Raw genomic sequence first — 12103 nt, 5'->3', positions numbered from 1 at the left:
GGGAGCAGCCTGTCTGGGCATCTCTGTGGCTGCTGCTGGCCACGCATAGGCATGGTTCTCCCCTCCTCTTGCCCTGCCCTTGGTTGCTCTGTGGCTTTTAAGCCTTCCCTTGGAGTTGTCAGCACCAGCCGCCTCTGCTCCAGGTGCCCAGAGGAGGAGAGGTGCTGGGCTCCAGCCTGGGACTCTTCCTCCCTCCTGCCTTTCCCTGACTATGAAACCTGGCCCTGACACTCCTTTCTTCAAGCCCCATGTGGGCAAGAGGAAAAGTGTGGTAGAAAGCACAAGGGCCAAACTTGTGGGCATCAGAAATCCCAAACACCCTGTCAAACCACAGCCACTTCTAGACCCCATTCCAACCAAAGACCTGGCTCCAGTGGGTATGAGTCACTCAGCACAAGGTAAACAACTCATTCTTAGACAGCTGGAGATAGGAAAGCACTTGGATCTCCAGGGATTTACCACAAGGTCTCACTCAGATTTGATCTCAGATTTCAGCATGCCAACCCTTACACCATGGGCCCAGCTTGTGCTAGTTTCTCTGAACATTGGTGACCCTATCATAGAATACCAGGGTTGGAAGGGACCGCAGGAGGTATCTAGTCCAACCCCCTGCTCAAAGCAAGGCCAATCTACAGAAAGACTTTTGTCCCAGATCCCTAAATGGCCCCCTCAGGGACTGAGCTCACAAACCTGGGTTTAGCAGGCCAATACTCAAACCACTGAGCTCTCCCTCCCTCACAGGCCCAGCTTGTGTAAGGGGACTGTTGGCCCTTTACTAAAACTGAGTGGGGTTTTTTGGTTGGCTAGTTCCCAGTCCCAATAGAAGGGGGAAGGGTCAATGGGAAATCAGGCCCCTGAGACTGACAGGCCCCTGGGGCAATGGTCACCAACTGGTAGGGAACAAGTGAGAATTTGTAAAATTGGCAAAGCTGTGGAGAGTTTGAAAAGTTCCAGTGAATTTACACATGAAGATACAAACAGAGAGACAACTAGAGAGAAAGAGAACATCACAGACTGCACAGTCCCACACAGACATAAACAAAAACCAAACCCACCCAGCACACAGAGCCATAGACACATAAGGGAAAGCCACACAAAACATAGAACAAATCCACACCAAAAAATACAGCAAAAGCCCACAACAAGAAAGCACAAAAACCACATACCAAAAGAATACTTAGCAAAAAACAATCTGCATGCAAAAGTCACACACACACACAAAAAACTATGCAAGGCATCCACAAAAATCACACAGGACCCACATGCACATCAACACGACAGACAACAAAAACCCAACATACAGAAAGCCAGGCAGGGTTTGAGTCTCACAGCGAAGAGAGTGAGCACACAGGTGGTTTGGGGAGCAAAGACTGAGGGGGATTCGGGGGCAGTGCTCTGGGCTCTGCCTGACCCCTCCTGAAACAGGCGGCTAGTGGAGAGCAGAGCCTGGTAGATCTGTGGAATCTGCCCTGCTCTCTGTAAAGCAAGGGGACCTCGGTGTCTTCTGAGCTGCAATTGTATTTTCTGCAGGGCAAAATGATTGGCAGAAGCCATTTGCTTAAATGGAACAAGGGGTGTAAATGAGATTTGAACTCACAACCTCAGCATGATTCCACTCAGCTCTGCTTTGCGAGTCCTGGGCACTAACCCATTGCACCACTGGTCCCTGTTTTCAGGAGTTTGGCTCCATGTTTCATGGATGGATTAGTGGAGTGTGGGGGGGGGGGTTGCATTAGCTAAAACAAATCCATATTAAAGGCTGCAGGATGGCAGCAGCAGAGGTGGGGAGCCTCCTTCCATGTGCTAGAGCTGGTTCCCCCTTCCGTTACTGAGGGGAAGGTTGGTGCTTTGAGCCCACCCAGTGCTGGAATGTCTCATGGGTGAGATTAACAAGACTCTTGAGAAGGGAAGGGAAGGGAAGTCTTTTCTATCCCTGCCTAGCTCCATTGGTCTCCTGTGGCCCTTTCGGCTCTCTGCTCCCCTGTTGGGGAGATGCAGAGACAAGCCCCCATCTGGGTGAGTCACCGAGAGGCTGTGTCCCATGGCGTGTGGGGGGGAGAGGGGGAGGGGTGGGATGGGGCTCAAGGGGAGAAGGTTGTGTGTGACAGTGTGTGGGGGAGGGGGAGGGTGTGTTCCTTAGGATAGAAATAATAGAAAACAGGGGCAGTGACAGTGAAGCCCCGTGTCTGAGTGTTATGACCCTGTGTGGTGCTGCCGTTCACCTTCCCCTCCTATGGGCTCAGCTTTCATTGAATCCAGCATTTTTTCACCTGTCCTCACCACAGAGGTGTCCCACGTGCCTCAGCTACTGAGTGTCCCTCTTAGAGACGCCGAGGACTGGAACTGATTTCAGCTGCTGGACAGCTCTGCTAGGTCTTTATTCATTTGCACAGGAAAATGCTGAGAGTTTAAATTCATTTCAGCCCCCCGGCCCGCCTTCAGCGAACTCCTGAACATACTGGAGATGGGTCTGGAAATCGATTTTCATTCGAAAAAGTTTTTAAAGGGAATCATTTGGATTGGAACTAGGAACCCATTACCCTACCGAGAAACATTCACCCACTGAGCTACCCTCACAACAAGGAATGTCATGTATAGCCTAGAGCAGGAACAGTTTTTAACCTGGGGGTTAGTAAACTTTATCTCTGTACAAACACCACAGCTTACAAACTCCCCACCCCCGCTCTGTGTCACCAGAGCACAACAACAACTCTCCTTGGAGCACACCCGGCTCCCCAGCTCCCTGCCCGTCAGTCTCTCCAGCGTTGCTCCAATCCCTTAAAGTAGGGTCTCAATCACGATTTACCTTAGGGCCAGGGCCAGTCCTCCAGTCCTCCCAGTGGGCCAATAATGTCACTCATACTGCCCAGAACCCGCCCCCCAAAACTCCACTCCCCACCTGCCTCAGGCTCTGGGAGGGAGTTTGGGTGGGGGGAGGAGGTCTAGGGTGCAGGCCCTGGGCTGGGGTTTGGGATGCAGGAGGGGTGCAGGGTCTGGGGGGAGTTGGGTGCAGAAGGGGTGAGAGGCTGGTCTCTGGGAGGGAGTTTGGGTGGGGGAGGGGTGCTGGGGTGCAGGCTCTGGGATGGAGTTTGCAGCGCTGTAACGAGGGCGAGGCGAGTGAGGCACTTGCCTCGGGCGCGCAAAGTGGAGGGGCGCAGCTCTACCACGATCAGAGGCGCTTCGGCGGCAGCTCTACCGCTGCCACTTCTTCGGCAGCAATTCGGCAGTGGGTCCTTCTCTCCAAGAGGGACTCAGGGACCCGCTGCTGAATTGCCACCGAAGGATGAATGAAGCGGCAGTGGCAATTCAGTGGCAGGTCCTTCCCTCCGACAGGGACTCAAGGACCCGCAGCCAAAGAGCCTGGAGCCGGCCCTTGCCTCGGGCACAAAAATTCCTTGTACGGCTCTGGGAGTTTGGGTGCTGGGTACAAGGTCTGGGCTGGGGCAGAGGGTAGGGGGAACAGGAGGAGGGGTGGGGGTGCAGGCTCTGGGAGGGAGTCAGGGGTGCGGCGCTTACCTGGGGCTCCAAGGTGGGGTGGGCTGGGGGGCCTCCGTGTGCTGCTGCCCCCAGGCATCACCCCCGCAGTGTCCCATTGGCTGCAGGGGCTTGGGGCGGTGGCAGCGCGCGGAGGCAGCGACCCACCCTGCCCTGCCATGCGGAGGGGCCGGCAGCCACTGGAGCGAGCAGGCAGACGCTGCTCAGCTCCGCTGCACTGACGGGGCCCCTGGGGGGGAGCGCCTGGGGGCAGCAGGTGGGGCCAAGGGAGTGACCCGGTCCAAAAACTGCTGGCGCCCCACGGGCGAGACCTGGGAACCAGGGCTGCCAGCCAGACAAACACCTTTAAGAGGAGGCGTCCCTCTCCCTGTCACAAACTGATCTTCCTCCTTCAGTTCAGTGACAGCCTGAATTGTTCCTTATCCCAGCAGAGCCAGAGGACTGAAACAGCAACATCAAACCCCTGTGTAGCTCGCAGGAATGGACATAAACACTCCCTGGTATCTGAGGAGATGTTCAGCTTTGCCCTTGGTCAACTACAAGGCTAAAGGGAAAGGAGGTGGTGCCAGGTATAAAGAGTGAAACACGACACATCATAGTTATGCCCATGGTGGCTGCAAAATCTTTTGATGTACTTCTTCTTATCAGCAGTGTATTGTTTTCTCTGGAGCCTAGGCCTTGACCAAGAAATTTGTACTTTGCTAAAATAATCGACTGCCCCTGGTGAAGGCAATGGACTTGACACCCACTGGGGTGTCCCTACACAGGTACAAGTACTAACAACAGTGACTGCCTTTTAGCCATAGATTTTAAACAGGGCAATAAATTGAAACAAACCCCTGTTAAATCATTTCTCAGCCCGAGTCCTTCACCCACATTCCCTAGAGCATTGGGCCACCATGTGGACGTTTCATTTCTGACCTCAGTTTCACACAGAGACAAAATTTCCTTTGCACAGATCCATAAACAGCAAAACCTCCCTGTGTCTCTGGTCTGAGCCAGGGCATTCGATTCCAGTGAACCCTTCTCTCCTGCAATGGCGATGGTCAGACAGAGGGGACGTGGCACCTGCATCCCTGCCAGGGAGATATTGGCTCAGCTCTTTCTTTCTGCTGCTGTTGTTAGTCCATGAAACATCAAGGGTGGAATGCAAGGCTGAGTTCACGCAGCAGCCCTCAGTGCCCCAGAGAAATCCTGCCCCCTGCTATTGGAACGATGTGCTGGAGATTTGAATGGGAAAGGGACTGTCTGAATTGTCAGAGTGGGGAATGAACAACAATCTACAGCAATGTCATTCACACAAACACACTCTCATGCTGCTCCAGCCGGAAGGGAAATGGGCAGGAATTGTCACTGTTCACCCAAGGACACACTTACACTGATGCGCAGCCGTGAGTGTGCTGGGGAAGCTGGTCTGAGCAAACAATTTGAAGTGACAATTCAGTGAGAACAAAATCATCATGTAGTGAAATGAACGCATGTTAAGTAGTTGTGGCTGAGTGGTTAAGGCGATGGACTAGAAATCCATTGGGGTTTCCCTGTGAAGGTTTGAATCCTGCCAACTACGCAAGTGCTGCGCTGCTGTTGTTATTATTGTAGTCTTAGTGCCTGAGCATCCACAGTGTGAACTGGAGATAAATCTAGTTTCACTCTGTCTACACTTAAAACGCTGCTGTGGCACTGCTATAGCACTTTGGAGTAGACAGTGACTGGAGGGATTTTCCCATCCCTGTAATAGCTGCATGGACAGAACAATTCTTCCTTTTCTTTAGCACTATCTAACCCGGGCTTAGGTCACCTTAACAATATGGGGTTTGTGGGGGGGTCACACCCTGAGAGACGTCGCTCTGCCAGTGAAGTGCCCAGCGTACACCAGCCCTTAGATCCCTCTTGGTATTTCAATGCAGGCACTGACCTGTGACAGGAAAACATCAGCTCACAAACACAGAGACTGAATTTCCCACATTTAATCTCGCTGCACTTTCCAGAAAGTCACAAAATTCAATTCATTCTTGCTAGGACAGAGAAAAAATAAGTGATACTAAGTTTTTGGCTTGATTAAATAAAATTAAGTGTTTAATTAATATAGTAAAAATCTGTACTGATTCCTCTAACTAACACCATAACGTGAAATAGGAACAGAGACAAATCTTGTCAGTGACGACTAATTTCACAAATGATCTTCCCATTATTAATTTCCACATTGCCCCTATTGGAGGTCTGGGCATCTCCAGTGTCATTGCTCTGCATTCACCTTCCCCTTAGAATTGTTCTCGGACATTCGCTTTCCTCTGCAGCGTGGGGCTCGGGTCACTTGCTGGAGGATTCCCTGCACCTTGAGGTCTTTAAGCCACAATTTGAGGCCTTCAATAACACAGACATAGGTTAGGGGTTTGTTACAGGAGTGGGTGGGTGAGATTCTGTGGCCTGCATTGTGCAGGAGGTCAGACTAGATGATCATAATGGTCCCTTCTGACCTTAAGTCTATGAATCTATGAATCTAGTCCCAAATTTGGAAAATTGTGCAGTTCAGAATGTGAATAGTGACCCTGTCTCCTTCCTGCACCTGCTCTACATTGCTCCACAGCAGCTTCTCCACCTGCAAAGTCACCCCAGCACGGCAGTGCAGCCGCCCAGGGTTCAGCAGGGGCCCCTGGCAAGGACAGTGGGTGCAGCTAACAGCCCAGTGTGCCTGGCCCTGAGGCAGCTCTAAAAAAGCAACCCCCCCCCAGAAGTACAGAGACTGAATTCCTTAACTTTAACATCATGACCCCCTGTAGAAAGCCACACGTGTCAGTTGTATTTTCACAGGGAGATGCAAAAATCAAGTGACACCAATATTTAAGTTGAGTAAATAAAGTTGAGGAGATAGTTATTAACCTCACAACAATATACTAAAGATCCCTCAACATAACACCTGAAGGTGAAATATGAACAGAGACAAACCTTGTCAGCAAAGGCTCATTTCCCAAACGATCCTCAAAATGTTACTAATTCCCACGCCTCCTCCACAGGAGCTCTGTGCAGTGTAACTGTTCTGCAGGCAGCTTCCCATTCAATGCTGTTGTGGGACATTCCCAGGCCTGGAAATGTACCAACGACAGAATTTGAAGAGCAAACCTGGCTCCTCGCACCAGGCGGGATTTGAGTGTTTTGTCCCTGTCACTTAGTCTGTGTCAATAGTACAGACGCCCTGGGCAGGACTCCAGGCTCTGCTTGAGGGATCCCGGCACAGGGGCTGGGGGGGGAGAAAGGATTGTAGATTCTGACCTGCGCTCTGGAGAGGAGGTAATAAGTGAAGGGGCATTTTTAAACCCTCCCCTCCTCAGTGTCCCCAGGGCTGGAATTCTACCTTCCACAGGGCCAAATGGGGGGGTGACACCACTTGGCTAATGAAAACCAGTGCTCTAGGTGAGGTTTGAACTCACAACCTCAGAATAGCTTCTCTCAGCACTGCCCTATAAGTACTGTGCGTGAACCAATTGCGCCACTGGAGCACCTGTTAATTGTGATTCTCCAAAACCCCTAGGTTGATACAGGCAAGGAGTGACCCCAAAACATTCTCAGTGGGGCTGAGAGCAGGTAGCGACAAGTGTTGTACTCGGTGGGGTGGATTCTTCTTAAGGCTTCCGGGCCTCATTTGACCCTTTTGTTCTTCCCTGTGTAATAACAGAGCTGGTTAAGACTCAATGGAGAGTCTTGCTGCAGACCAACAGAGCTGAAATCACTGAGAACCAGCTCTAAGCATTAGTCCTGCTTTGGGACTGTGTCTCTCATGCAAGAAACTGCCCAGTCTGCGCTAGCAGTGAGGATCCCTCACTAACAGCTGAAATCAGGGAGAGCTGTGTGAAGTGCAGGGCCCCAGGGGTGCCTGAACAGGGGGGAACAACACCCCAGGTGCCCAGAGGAGGAGAGGTGTGTTGGGCTCCAGTCTGGGTCTCTTCCTCCCTTCTGTCTAGCCCTGACTATGAAGCCTGGCCCTGGAACTCCTTCCTTCAAGTGCCATGTGGGCAAGAGGAAGAGTGTGGCAGCTGCAGGGACCAAAGTTATGGACATCAGGTGAAGCAGCAAGAAACAAGCATATGATCAATCCACAGGAATCTCTAGCCAGACTGTTAAGTTCTAGGACCCCAAGCTATAGCCGCCAGCCCATTGAACCAGCCGGACCAAAGACCTATCTCCAGTGTGGATCAGTCACCCAGCAGGAGGGAAAAACCTCACTCTAGTTGACCCTGAGAGAAGGTAGCCAAACACATTGAGTTCCAGGGCTTCGTAGCAAAGCAACGTATTGCCACGAGGTCCCACTGAGATTTGAACTCAGATTCTAGGATTCAAAGTCCTGAGTGCTGCCCATTACACCATGGGACCTGCTGCTGTTTCATTTTCTAGACCCCTGTGACTCTTGGCTGGTTTGCACTCTGCACTTATTGCTTCCCACCATCAGCTTCCTCTCGCGGGTCTCTCTCTCCTCCTCCAGTGACTGTGGTCCTCCACTACCGGATCCGTGGGGCCTGCCCTGAGTCCCTGCATCCCCCTGCTTTGTCTCCATTCCCTGCAGGCTGCAAAAATGTCAGGGGAGTCTGCTCCTCCCTTCACTCGATGCTCCTGCTCATATCAGCCAACTGCAGCCTCATCTCCTGGAACTCGGGCAGCTGTCGCTTGATCCGGTCGTACAGTCACACGCTGACTGGCTCCCCTGCCTGGATGCTCTTGTGGAAATCCCACAGGTGATGCTGCAGGACTTTGCACTGTTGGTTTCTTTAATGTTGTGGTGTTTCCCTGACCACTGGAACAAAGCCGCCAACTCCTCCCTCACTGACTCCCACCAATCCCCCTGGTAACCACAGAACCTTCTGATGCTTTCCCGTTCTGCCAACACCTCCAGGCCTCGCCCCCCTGCTCCTTTATCTTGCAAGCTCTGGATGTTCAGCTTCCAATGTCCTCTGCCCTGGGTCAGGGAATTGCCCACATTGAGCACACGGTGAGAGCTGCGTGATCCGAACAGTCCATTGGCACCACCCTGCACTGGGCTGTCGATGTGCTCTCCTTCACGTAAATCCGGTCAGTGCGACCCCTGGCCTGTCCCCGCAGAAAGGTGTATCCCCTCTGCGGGTGGTGTGAGCTCGGGTCAGAGGAATAGGAGGAACACGTCCTCTAAGCCAACCTCACTACAGACCTGCGCCAGGTAGTGCTCATCATAGAAGAGTTTCCCTCTGACGGTCGGGAAAACAGGACCAGCAGTCCTCAGGCCGGTGCAACAATTGAAATCCCCCCCGACACCAAACACCGTGCGGTCTAGAAGAAGGGAGCCAGTTCCTTCATAGAACTTTCCTTTCATGCCTTAATTGGGGACCATACACACTGATATAGCCGTAACCAGTGCCATGGAGCACAAAGCCCACCATTAATGCCCTCCCTGGTTGGAGCTTCAGCCCCTTCTGTACTCGCACTGCGAATGTGAAGAACAAGACTCCAACCCCATCATTCTTCCCTGGCCTGGAGGACCAGAGAGATGGGCCCTTCCTCCAATCACCCTCTGCCCATCAAGCTACCCTAGAGTTGTTAATGTGTATTTTCTGAACACCCACCATGGCCAAAGCCCAGCTCCTCCTGGGCCCCCAACTCCCTTCCACCTGGCCACTTTCACAGATGCCCCTTCCCTGGTACTGCCCTCCCTCAGCTGCACAGAAGAGTTTTCATCCTTTATACCTGCCTATCACTGCCCAGCACCCCCTCTAGCACTCTCTTCCTGCCATATTGGGTCCACCAATAACTCACTTAGGAGAGACAGCTCCTGTCCCTCATTGTTAAATGTCAGGGCAGCCAATTAGGGGTGGAAGCCCACAATATCTTTTCCTACTGCAGAGCCCAAGCTCAGGGACTCACCTTGGGTGCAGGGACCACTGTACTCCCAGAAAACAAGCCACCACTGGGCAAAAAGGGATGAAAGGGCCTGCCAAAGCGTGGGATTGAACCAGGGACCTTTAGAATTTCAGGGTAATGCTCTCCCAACTGAGCTACTTTGGCAGCTATAGGGGAGTATTTTGGCCTGTTGCTTCTCTGCCTGAGATATTTTTTCAGCAGTTGCACACAAAAAAGACGTCATTGGGAGCGGCCCATGAAGACAAGACTCGCTTTTGCCTGTCTTGCTCAGCTTGACTTGCTGCCTCACCCCGTTCCTGCTCTAGTGCCCGGGTTGACCTGGTGGTGGAAGGGGACTGGAGCCCTATGGAAATGGGGGGGCCAGGACTCCTGGGTTCTCCCCCAGCTCTGGGAGGGGAGGGGGGTAGAGTGGGGGAGGGGCTGGGGTGCCTTCTGCCCTCGCGGTGACCAGCAGAGCCCCCACACTGCAGCTTGCCGCCCCAACCACGCGCTTGGTGTGCTGGTGCCTGGAGCCGCCCCTGGTTCCTGGAGCCGCCCCTGGTTCCAGCCCCTCTGCCCAGGCAGCTCCCCCAGCCTGACACACACACCCAGCCCCTGCACCCGCCCCACCCCAGGGCTCCTCAGCCCAGAGGGGAGCCCCCCGGCTGAGTGGGGAATCAGAACCCCCCGAAATTACCCTGGGACCAGCATGATCTGCCTCCGCCCTGCCCTGCCCCGCATGTATTCGGAGTGAGTCAGTTTCCCTGTCCCAACATGTGTCTCTTCTCCTCCCTAGTTCCCTCCAAACCACCCCATTTCCCCTGCACCCCGGGCTGGGTCTCTGCCAAGCCCCCTTCTCCCCTCATTTCCTGCCTCTGGGGGTCTATGGGGCTGGGTCTCTCCTCCCTCCATCCCCTCCCCTGCCCCCAATATCTCGCAGGGGCTGGGGCTGGGGCTCGCTCCCTGCCTCTGTGGTCTCCCCTGCACACGATGTCCTGAGAGTGACTCAGTTTCCCTGGACTAACACTTCACACACCGCACCCCCACCCGACATGTCTCCCTCCACCCCACCCCATTTCTCCTGCACCCCAGGCTGGGTCTCTGCCAATCCCCCTTCTCCCCTCCTGACCCCAAGATCCCCTGCCCCTACGGGTCTATGGGGCTGGGTCTCTCCCTTCCCCCTTCTCCCCTCATCCCCTCATCCCTTCCCCCAATAGCTCCCTGCCCCAGGCTGTCTATGGGGCTGGGTCTCTCCCTAAAGCCCCGCCCCAAGCACGGGGCTCACAGACAATCCCCGCCCGGCGGCTGTGACGTGCGCTGACGTGTTCACTCCCCGCAGGCAACTCATTCACTCGAGACTAAAAGGACAGAAGGGGTCACATGTCCATGGGCGGGGTTATGCAGATGACCAGTGTCTGGCGGCAGGACGGAGAGCAGCGAGAGGAACCGAAGGAGCCCGGCGGAGAGAATTCTCTGCATGTGGACAGAATCCGGTGTGGGGAGTTCGTGCTGAGGGTGCCTGCACCGGAGTCACTTCGGGGCAGTGATTGCCACTGAGCTGCATAGTGACCAAATGCGTGTGAATGGGGTGTGGTGCCTGGTGGGGAGCAGCTCCTGGTGAAAAATAAAGCAGCGGAAGCAGCAGATCCTGTCCTAGCAGTGGTTTGTGGGGCTGTGGGGGTTTCTTTGCAACCATGAGTGGGATTGTTGTGGGTGCAGCTAGACCCCCCTTCTCTGGTGGGTGGGGCTTCTACTGTCTGCCTGGGGGAGGGGGAGGTTCCATGATGTCACAGCCCATGGTGGGGGGGTTGAATCATGTTTCTGAAGTGGGAGAGCAACTTCCTCCGCTCCCACTCACTCTCCACTAGGGGGCTGGGCTGGGATCTCTAGGGAGGGGAGCACAGGAAAAAACAGTCTCCCCAATGGAACCCAGGAGTCCTAGCTCCCAGTCCCCCTGCTCTAGACCCCCTCCACTCCCAGAGCCAGGGATAGAACCCAGGGGTCCTGCTGCCCAGCCACCTCCCTGCTCTGACCACTAGACCCCACTCCCCTCCCAGGGTGGTGCAGGGGTCACTGGGTCTGTGTCCCAGCTCTGCTAAGGGCCTTGACTGATTTTCTCAAAGTGCTTCCTTCTGAATCCAGCACATCTGCCCCCCCACGCCCGGTCGCTGCCCACCCCCGTGTGGGGGCACCAGCACTGTGCCGGGTCATGATGGGAAATTGTCCAAGCTGGCCCAGGAGAGACGTGTGTGTCCCTGCTGCCCCCTGCTGGTGGGGCTGAGCCCCGCTCTGTGTGTGTGTGTGTGTGTGTGTGTGTGTGTGTGTGTGTGTGTGTGTGTGTGTGGTGGCTTTGCAGGATTTTGTATCCTGCAGTAAGTGACACACACATTGACGCACAAAGGGACTCACACAGTCCCAAGAACACTCACACACAACACACCCAGAGGGGCATGCTAGCTCCACCCCCAAAGAGAGAAACAATCACAACCCCCAGCCACACTCACAATCACACACACACTGGAATATTCACAATTGTGCTCAGACACGCAACCGCACACAGTTCACTCCCACTGCTCCCAACACAAGGACCTCCTGCCCCATACAGTGTGTGCCGAGGCCTGTGGAACTCACTGCCACTGGACAGCTACCAATGAGAATGGACCTTTCCAGGAGACCAATAGACATGGCCGTGGCGACAGAGGGGGCTGGGCTCCCAGGGTCTGACCCGGGCTGAGACTGGTTCTGA

At 54.2% G+C, this 12103-nt stretch overlaps 2 non-coding genes across 2 annotated transcripts; one reads left to right on the top strand and one right to left on the bottom strand.

The window, feature by feature from the left end:
* Positions 1-4980: 4980 nt before the first annotated feature.
* TRNAS-AGA lies at positions 4981-5062 on the top strand. The gene has a single exon. It is a non-coding gene; the product is annotated as a tRNA-Ser (tRNA).
* Positions 5063-7791: 2729 nt separating this feature from the next.
* TRNAQ-UUG lies at positions 7792-7863 on the bottom strand. Its single transcript has one exon. It is a non-coding gene; the product is annotated as a tRNA-Gln (tRNA).
* Positions 7864-12103: the final 4240 nt, after the last annotated feature.

This window comes from Mauremys mutica, unplaced genomic scaffold, assembly GCF_020497125.1.
Source record: "Mauremys mutica isolate MM-2020 ecotype Southern unplaced genomic scaffold, ASM2049712v1 Super-Scaffold_1559, whole genome shotgun sequence".
NCBI lineage: Eukaryota > Metazoa > Chordata > Testudines > Geoemydidae > Mauremys > Mauremys mutica.
Note: the sequence above shows the minus strand (reverse complement) of the source record. Positions and strands in the feature narration are given on the sequence as shown.